This window comes from Eriocheir sinensis, chromosome 6 (genome assembly GCF_024679095.1).
Source record: "Eriocheir sinensis breed Jianghai 21 chromosome 6, ASM2467909v1, whole genome shotgun sequence".
In the NCBI taxonomy this organism is placed as follows: domain Eukaryota; kingdom Metazoa; phylum Arthropoda; class Malacostraca; order Decapoda; family Varunidae; genus Eriocheir; species Eriocheir sinensis.
In genome coordinates this window covers 8175397-8185338 of record NC_066514.1, presented here as the reverse complement: position 1 = coordinate 8185338, position 9942 = coordinate 8175397, and positions in this window count along the sequence as shown.

Sequence of the window (9942 nt, the reverse complement as noted above, 5' to 3'; positions counted from 1 at the left end):
ACGGATATCGAGCCCTATCGAGGTGGGTAAGCCACCACGGTAGGTGGTCCCGCCGACCTCGCTTCAAGCCCCGTCACCACGACAAGGCGACTCCCCCTCGACGGGGTCAACATGAACAAAAAAAAAAAAAGAAAAAAAAAAAAAAGAAAGGAAGAGGAAGAATAGTGACGCTATTATTCCTCAACCTCAGAGTGTGTGTACGGCTGGGTTCGATTCCCTGCTGTGTTCCCTATCTTTCAGCTGCCACCAGGAGGTTGTAATATGGCACAACCCCCAAAGCCTGTAAGCGAGGAACAGCAGTTCTATGAACCAGATGGGACGGAACTAAACCAACTGTTTAGTCCCCAGACTCTCCCTGCCCTGACAGGCCAGGTAACACTTGACCCTAACAACTGTCCCACCTGGTAGATAGTGTCCGTCGCTCCCCAGCTTACTATGGGTTGTTCCTTGAGGTAGATGGTATCCTCAGTCCAAAGTTTGATAGTGTGGGGTCGTGGTTACCTTCGGAGGTCGTGGCGGGGAAGACTGCGAGACTGCACCGTAGGCTAGGAAGGCTATATGCATTAATACAGGACATAGGCAGAATACAATTTATTGGTATATTTCCGAAGTTCCCTTCCCCCTAACAATAATCCTCATTCCCGATGGGAGTGTAGCATGTTTTGGTTAATACAAAATTGAAAACCTTCCCCCCCCCTAACAGTAATCCTCACTCCCGAGTGGAGTGTAGCATGTTTGGTTAATACAAAGTGAAAATTTGAATGCAAAGTTCAAAATATCCACCACACAAAACCCCCTACCTAATAGTATAACTGAGGCTATGAAGCTGGAGTCACAGGCGTAAGGCCCACAAACATAAACATTCCCTTCCCCCTTCCGTGGGCATGAGGATCCTTCGTCACACAAACCGTAAACTTAGAGTGTTTTGGGCCGCGACGGAACCCGTCGCATCACGGGGGAAGGGGAGGCACGAAGGGACAGCAGACGGCGCCTCTTCCCCCTTCCTGCTCCCTGACGCTGAGACCTCCCCTGTATTTTTCTTCGCATTATTGGACCAGGTGAGCACATTTCCATGTCATAATGTTAGTTTTTTACAGTTTAATGACAGAGGTTACCTATATGAACAAGTAAAAAGGTCGAGTGTAGCCCTCATTGCTTAGAGTAGATGATGCTAGCCTGCACATGGACGAGACCCTCACAAAGATTATTGTCCTTCCATTATGTGCCCAAGTAAGCACATTTCCCTGTCATAGTGTTAGTTTTTAGCTGTTTAATGACAGGGTTGACCTATGTGAGCAAGTAATAAGGTTGCGTGTGGCCCTCAAATCACACATGGATGAGGCCCAGACTAAGGCTATTTTCATCCCATTATTGGAGCAGATGAGCACATTTCCATGTCATAGTGTTAGCTTTTAGCTGTTTAATGACAGGGTTGACCTATATGGACAAGTAATAAGGTCGCTTGTGGCCCTCATTGCTCAGAGTAGACTATGCCAAAATACACATGGCCGAGGACCTTTACTAGCCTATTTTCATCCCAAACACAACTCATATCATTTACGTCTTCACACTTTACCCTAGGGATAAGAATAGCTGCCCCTTAACTATACGTATTTTGAAATCAAACCGGTTTGGAAATTAACCTGACCTAGCCAGAAATAACATAAGGCAATCTAAGCTCCCCACTAAAAAAACTAACATGACATAACCATGGTTATAGTTTATACTGTATTGGAGGTGTCAGCTAGATAAAGGTTAGCTTTGGTAAACTGCTTAAGGTTAATTTCAGTTTGGTCATGTCATGGTTATAGTTTATAATGTATTGGAGGTTTCAGCTAGCTAAGAGGTTAGCTTAGGTAAACTGCTTAAGGTTAATTTCTGTTTGGTCATGTCGGGTTAGGTTAGTTTATATTTCTAACCCTGCGTGCCTTAATATTGTTAATTAACATGTATTTGCATCTCATAACTATAATATTAAGTCATAAATAGTGAAATGAAGTGGTGTAGGGAAAGTATCATTTTACCTAAATCTAAGTGAACATTTAAATTGGGTAGTTGTAGGCTTCAGTGCCTCTGTGGTGTAGTAGTTAGCATGCCTATCTACAAATCTGCAGGCCCGGGTTCGATTCCTGGGCAGTCGGCACTAGTAGTTGGTTAGGTTAGGTAGGTTGGGTATGAAAATATACCTGGTGTTACTTAAGTGTTATAATTTTTGTCATTGTTTATACAGATATCTGAGAACATGGACGAGTATCAGCAGCTGTGGGATGACTGGGAACTTTTGGATCAATTGGATGAGGAGCTGGATGATCAGGCAGATGCCCAGGGAGCTATCGGACGTAAACGTCGCAGGATTGTTAAAGGTAAAATGTGGTGACAAGTTATATCTTTTTCTGTCTCTGTTGTCACTAATGCTTCTTAGATGTCATTTGATATAAAAATCGTAACTACAGTACACTTCCAGATCGGATGAACCCCTTCACAGCAATGAGTGACGACGAGTTTGTCGAGCGCTTCAGATGCAACAAAACTTCAATGTATGATCTCATTGAAGAAATTAAAGACCAGCTTTCAGCCCCAACTGACTCAAGAGGTGAATGCCCTAAAGCCCCTTGGGACTAAAATTATATGAATGGTTGTGTCGGTGTGAGTGAACCAACATCTGCTGAGAATGGGCCACTCCCCTTCATGGGGGACATTGGCCAAAGTCTATCGATATATAGAGATCAAATGTAATTTATAATTTAATGTAAAGTAAAAAGAACTGGTTGCTTTCACTTCATTGTAATTTAGAGTACATTGGTCGTTTTCCAGTCACTATATAAGTTTCCTCTCTTTACAGGCTGTCCTGTTCCGCCACACCTGCAAACCCTGATTGCAGTTCGTTGCATGGCAACGGGAGACCACCAGATGACATTAGGGGACTGCCATGATGTGTCGCAAATGACTGTCAGCAGATGTTTGAAGGTTGTGTCAAGAGCAATCGCTAGTTTGAGCCAGCGTTATATAAAACCTCCTTGCGGCAATGACATGCGACGAACAATTGAGCAATTCCATGACATCAGTGGAATGCCTGGTGTGGTAGGGGCAATTGATTGCACACATATCTCTATACTGAGACCATCTGTGGAAAACCCTGAGATGTTTAGGTGTAGAAAAGGATATTTTTCATTAAATGTCCAAGCTGTGTGTGGGCCAGACCTGCAGTTTCATAATGTTGTTGCCTGTTGGCCTGGGAGCGTCCATGACAGTCGAGTTTTTGAAAACAGCAGGCTCTGTGCTGAAATAGAAGTTAATTTAAATCCCAGGTAGCATCTACTTGGAGATGCAGGATATCCCTTGAAAAGGTATCTAATGACACCTGTGTCATTTCCAGATAATGCTCATGAGAGAGCTTATAACTACAGTCATTCCCAAACCAGAAACACTGTTGAACGGGCATTTGGGATATTAAAAAGGAGGTTTGGGTACTTAGGGAAGAGAGTCAGGACAAGTTTAGACACCACCAAAACTGTTGTAGTTGCTTGTGTGGTACTACACAATATTGCGGTGAAAACTGGGCTGGTTTTACCACAAGATGGAAGGGACGTGAACCTAAATGTCAATAACATCCCTAATGAGGTTCCTGCACAAAGACGAGGAAATGTAGAAGGCAGACTGAAACGGCAGCAAATCATCAGGGACTTCTTCTAAGCATCATATAGACACCACCATTGTTCTGGATCTGGATCTGGACAATAATGCGCAGGGCACCCGTACAGGTGCATAACACGCATATTTGTGTTGGCTGTTGGGGGGACGGGGGAGCCGAGTGTGCAGGAGAGGGAAGTGAATCAAGTGTAGTTTTTAGTGTTGGTGTGTTGTGGTGACAAGTGAGTGTGTATTTGTTTTCAGAATGAATGATGAGGTGGGAAGAAGTGTGTATGTATGTTCTCGTAAAACCTTTATTTTCATTGTTAATTAAAACACAAGTTACTTTATAGTTTTATTCTTTCCTTAGTCTATATTACATAAACATTCCCTGTGATGTCCTACCTGTGTACATCCTTAGCTATTATTTAGCTTTTCAAGTTCTTTTTTTGTTATCTCTTTTCTAAATCTAGCCTCTTCCTCCCTCTGTTCTGCTTCAGCTATTTTCACTTTCATGTGTTTGATTTGAAGATCGATCAAATGTTCCCTCTTCTCCAAAAACCTATTGTTTGTAATCTCCCTCTCCCTACTAATTTCTAATAGTTCTGGTGTGGCAGTCGTATTTTTGTAGCTGGTTGCTGCTCTGTTTCTGCAATGCCTTGTCCTGACAGTTGATGGTGAGGGGGCGGGCACCTCCTCTGGTTCTTTTGCTTGTGGTGATGCTGGAACCTCCTCTTCCACGGAATTTGTTGCAGGATGTGCTACAACACTGCATACTGCAAGTGTTTTTTCTAAATATGAATTTGCTGTCAACAGGGAGAAATATTAGTATATGAAAAATATTCCCTAAAATAACACAGTTGCAGATTAACACATTTCAGGTAGTTGGAACATCTTGTTAATCAACTGTATCTCTCACTGCACACAACTGTCATTAAAACTTATGAGTTTGTGAACAACTGAATTATGGTTACATGAACAAATTGCTTACAGGTTGAAAAGCCTTCTGGCTGAAGAGGGTGCTTACTGATAAAAGCTATATTGCTCATGTTTATCACCACCAAAATCTTACCTCTCACAAAGAGAGACTTGGTAAATCGGATGAGTAGACTTTGTCGGTGCGACTTGGCTGAGAATAAATGTATTTTAGTACACAGAAGCAGAGTACTGTGTGGTGCAGCTACTTTAATTTCTTACTACATACCAAAAATGTTTATTATTTTTGGATACTTTGCAATATTACATGACTGAATACTTACGACTTCACAGTTTCTGATATCTCATGAACATAGTTTACAAACATGGCAGTCAAAACAAGTCATAATAGGAACTCACACATGGCTGGCATTGCATCGAGGTCAAACGGATTTCCTATGTCATGCAAATCCGTGCCAAGTATTGTCAGCACTTGGTCCGATTCTTTTGGCAGATCCGCAGGAGGGGCACCTCCACCAGTTCTCATGTCCTCCCGCCTCTTCACTGCATGTTCTTGTTTTGCCCTAAAATGAAGAATCAGTAAATATATGTTATTGTTTTTTTTTATTTTTTTTTATTTTTATTTTTTTTTATTTTTTTTTTTTTTTACATTGCAGCCTATTGCGCCGGTAGGCTTCTTCCGGTGGATCCTGATGGTCGGTCCAAGGCTTCTTTCCGGTAGGTCCTGATGGTCGGCCCAGCCCGTTCTGGCGCAGGCGAGTGTTTATAGTGGCGCCATCTTGCATTGGCTCATGCTGCCCTCCCAGAGCTCATCTTTGATCCTAGAATCTAGAGTCCGGGTTGATAGGTGGTCTTCTGGACAGCATGTGGGTAGTTTTAAGCCACTCGGCGGCGGCTGAAAAATCCCAGCTTGGTGGCACCGGGCGGGGATTGAACTCGCGTCCTCCTGAACACGAGGCCGTTACTTTGACGACTCAGCCACCGCCTCCCCAATAGCATTTATATATATTACATTGTATTTGTGCATTCATTTCCTTTTTTTTTTTTTTTTTTTGGTTATTTGTCTTTATTGCAACTAATTCAAGAATGTAGTTTTAGGTGTGCTTTAATTAGGATAATTCAGAGACGCTGTACGAATACTGTCACTGTCGTTCACATGCTTTGTGAATGGGGATTAATGGGATGGGTTGATGGGCCTGGGAAATCTCTTATCTATTTTTTTCCCACAATGAAAAAAAGATGCAAATAAGAAATTGACTGGGTATGGTTACCTTACTGAACCCTAACTTGGCAGTTACCCTTACATAAAGACCTATATAGTTTATTAATGGATGGATGAATGTTCTATACATATGATCTGAGAATCCATATTCGCACTGAACAATAGTGATTGATCACAGGTGATTCATGGGATCAGTGCAAAAATTGCATCCCAGGTTAAGTGCATTAAGTTGCTATTTATATTAAGACATGCTCAACAATAGAATATATATCTCAGTTAGAAAGTTATGTGAATAGCATTATTTTTCAGTCGTTCTTTTCACTTACTTTACTTTTAAACGCTCCCAAACTTTCTTGAGTTGCTGCTCAGTGCGCTGCGGTCCAAGGTTGTGGGAATTAAACAGGCGCGTGATTCGGGCCCACGCTGCCCTCTTCTGGAGGACAACCTTCCCGTCTGTCCTCCTGTCTTGGAGGATCTTCTCCTCACAGATGAGACCCATGAGAAGGTCTCGCTCAGGAGGTGACATTGGACTGCTTCTGGCACTCAGTGCTCCTTCCATTTCTAGAAATCCTACGTTCTCTGAGAAAGAAGACAAAACATGAAGCAGCAATAATTAATAAAAATGTAAATTAGCCACAAAAATATGAGCCCATTATCAGTAACCTAGTCCCTACTACAGGGGTGGTTAAGGCCACTAGGTTAATAGTTTGTTTGTCCTGGACTATATATAGATGCACAAATGAATAAAAAAAAAATGTGCTAGACCTGGGATGGAAGGCAATAGCTATGTCAACATTATCTGGAAAATGATTCAATCTGATCATATAAAGGGCTGAAAATAACCTTATTCATGACCTCGTACCTGTAGATTCTGACATACTAGCACAACTTTGCATATGGTAACCATAAAATGCAACTGCTTTCTCCAAAAAAACATATTTGCCCATGATGACCCTGAGTCCTGAAAAGGACATGCCGACTTCAGCAGCATAATTACCCAACAACTAACATTATGATTGGCTACTCTGAGCTATGAAGGCAACCCTCGATCTTTTTACTTGTCCATATAGGTCAACCATGTCATTAAACAGCTAAAAGCTAACACTATGACAGGGAAATGTGCTCACCTGCTCCAATAATGGGATGAAAATAGCCTTAGTCTGGGCCTCATCCATGTGTGTTTTGAGGGCCACACGCAACCTTATTACTTGTTCACATAGGTCATCCCTGTCATTAAACAGCTAAAAACTAACACTATGACAGGGAAATGTGCTTACTTGGGCACATAATGGAAGGACAATAATCTTTGTGAGGGTCTCGTCCATGTGCAGGCTGGCATCATCTACTCTAAGCAATGAGGGCTACACTCGACCTTTTTACTTGTTCATATAGGTAACCTCTGTCATTAAACTGTAAAAAACTAACATTATGATAAGGAAATGTGCTTGCCTGGTCCAATAATCGGATGAATAAACTGCGGCTGCTCTCGTTGTCGTGTGGAAATGTAAACAAAACCAGCAGTGATGAAGATCAAGAAGCGCACTCCACACCTTCCGACATACCAACCTTTCCGTGCTAGCGACTGATCGGTCCGCACGAAGGGGGAAGGGAATTGACTGTTTAAGTTTACCCGGAGTCTGCGGTCCCGTCATGTGGATCCTTCAGGGAAGGGGGAAGGGAATGTTTATGTTTGTGGGCCTAAGCCTCTTCCAGAAAAGTCGTCTATGGTTCTCTGGTTCTATGGCTCTAACTATATCCTCACTAGACGATGGAAGTGTAGCCTGTTTTGTTTACAAACGTGAAAAACTTTCTTCTAATCCTTAACATTCCTATAGATAAATACTACACACGAGAGATATGAATATATATATAGGTATAGATCACAGGGCTACCGCACGATTGGCTAGACAATCCGATATCAACTTCCTGCATCGGCGTGCACACAGAAAAAAAAAAGAAAAAAAAAAGGAAGAAAAGAGTTTAGTATGAGGGAAAGATCAGACTGTTACAGCTAACGGGGGGGGTGAGGTCACTGTTAGCCCCTCGTCCACACAGCGGGTGCCCCTTACCCATTTAACACAGTATCCTCGGCTGGTGGAGGCCTGTGAGCTACACAAAATGCTGTCGTGCCTTGCCTAAAGGTTTTTTTTTGGAGCCGTTCACTCCCATCACAAGCCTGCTGGTCTCGTGGGCGGCGGCAGGGACTTGACTGGCTCGCCCTGGGCCCACTCCTGACTCTCAATTTGGCGGCATCAAGATGGCGGGCACTCGCCTTTCCTACCCCTGGTCACCGGCCTCCAGCTGGCTCTCACCAATTCACCTGCGCCGCACGGGAAGATGAAATCCAGAAATGAATCACTAATGAACGTCGGCTAGGGCTATTACTCACTCCCAGGCAGCCGTATTCTAGCGAGCTGGAGCTTACCTGCGCCGCACGGGAAGATGAAATCCAGAATGACCCGTGCCAGCCGTGGCGGCTGCCTCGCCAACTTCCTCTGACGTGGCCTTCCCAAGGTTCCAACACTTTTCCTTCTCGCCTTTCAGCTTGATCCATTCTATCCTTCCTCTGCCTTTCTGAGGTTGTCTTTTTGTGTATTAATTCTGAACATAATTTTACCTTATTTTCTAAGACTTAACGTATAAATATATAAAATATATGGATACGAGTGGATTTATATCAGGGTGCCAACCCAAGCTGTGGTTCGTATTTCTCGTTCTCTTCCTTACCTACTTATAACATATTAACCGCTACGGGTATTGTTTCGGCTGAGGAGAAACTGGATCCGGTAAATAATCATGGCCATGTACAAGGGGGTATTCCCAATTTTCCCAGCTGGCTTTTAACTGGCTTCCGCGGTGTTGGTATGCCGGCGGGTATGTTACAATAGTGTCACCCCCCTTAAGATCCTAGCTTCTCCCGAAGCCTAATACCTTCCTTCCCCTAAGGCACAATGTTATTATACTTCGGATATCATTAATCAACCAACTCTACCTTCCTTCTCTTACCAGGCGTCCGTGTGGCACAGAGACAGCGACTTAGCACTGCCCCACGATTTCAACAATACAACACCTACCCTAACACGGTAGTACCATAATACAAGGGCCTGCACAACCTAACGGCTACCCTTGGGGGTACTTCCTCGGTATTCTATAATAGAATCCCGTTTCCTGCTTAAATAAAAGCAAAGATGCCTCACCCGGCATGGCTCGATTATCTGTCATGGGTCCACTGCCCCAGCCTTCCTCTTAGTAACTTGGCTACAGGTAAGGAGTGTCAGACGAGACTAGCCTCCCTCGCTCTCGTTCCTAAGGTTAAACACAGTGCACCCTTGACCTTACATAACCAACAAAAATGATAACAAAATACACTTACAAATCAAAACACAAAATAGAAATAATATTCATATACAAAACAAAACATAAATCAGTTCATACACCCACTGACATTTTCGCCATCCGTTTCCGCAGCAAGGCGTGCATAAGTTTAGTTCAGCGCCTAGGAAGTCCTGAAGTGAATGTCTCCGGACCAGATTGGGCCGACTGTGGTAAGTGTGCTGCCGCACGACTTATAATTAAATCAGTAGATTTCATGACATTAATAAATCGAGGCGGACGGAAGTTTCTCCCTAATACAAATGTCGCATCCGTGGATACACTACCTCTAGTAAATTATTACTCTTTCTCCGGGAACTTCGGCTTCACCCTTGCCTAACCCCGGTTCATTCCAAACCAAATACATGTGCCCAGGTTTGCCTGACGTTGATGTAGGTGGTTGATAATATAATCTTCCATTACTTACAATACAATAGCTAACAAAGAACGCTAGATACCTTAGGGCGAACGATACTATTCTTCCAAAACATCTTGTTAATTTTTATGGTTAAGAAAGGAAGTATAATCATCACATGAATCTTGGAGGGAAACACATTGGGGAGGTTAATGAGTATGGGCTCGATCCCACTTTACCATCAGTCCTCGGGGACGTTCTGGTATTTCATTAGCGTCTCCAAAGGTGGGTTTTCCTTACAGTAATTAATTATCAACACTCCCTTTCTTTACCACTTACAACCCATAACATGAACATTGGTTACATCCTTATCTTTCTTTCCAGCAATCCTACCTCTTAAGCTTAGGTTAACATCCAACTCCCTCAA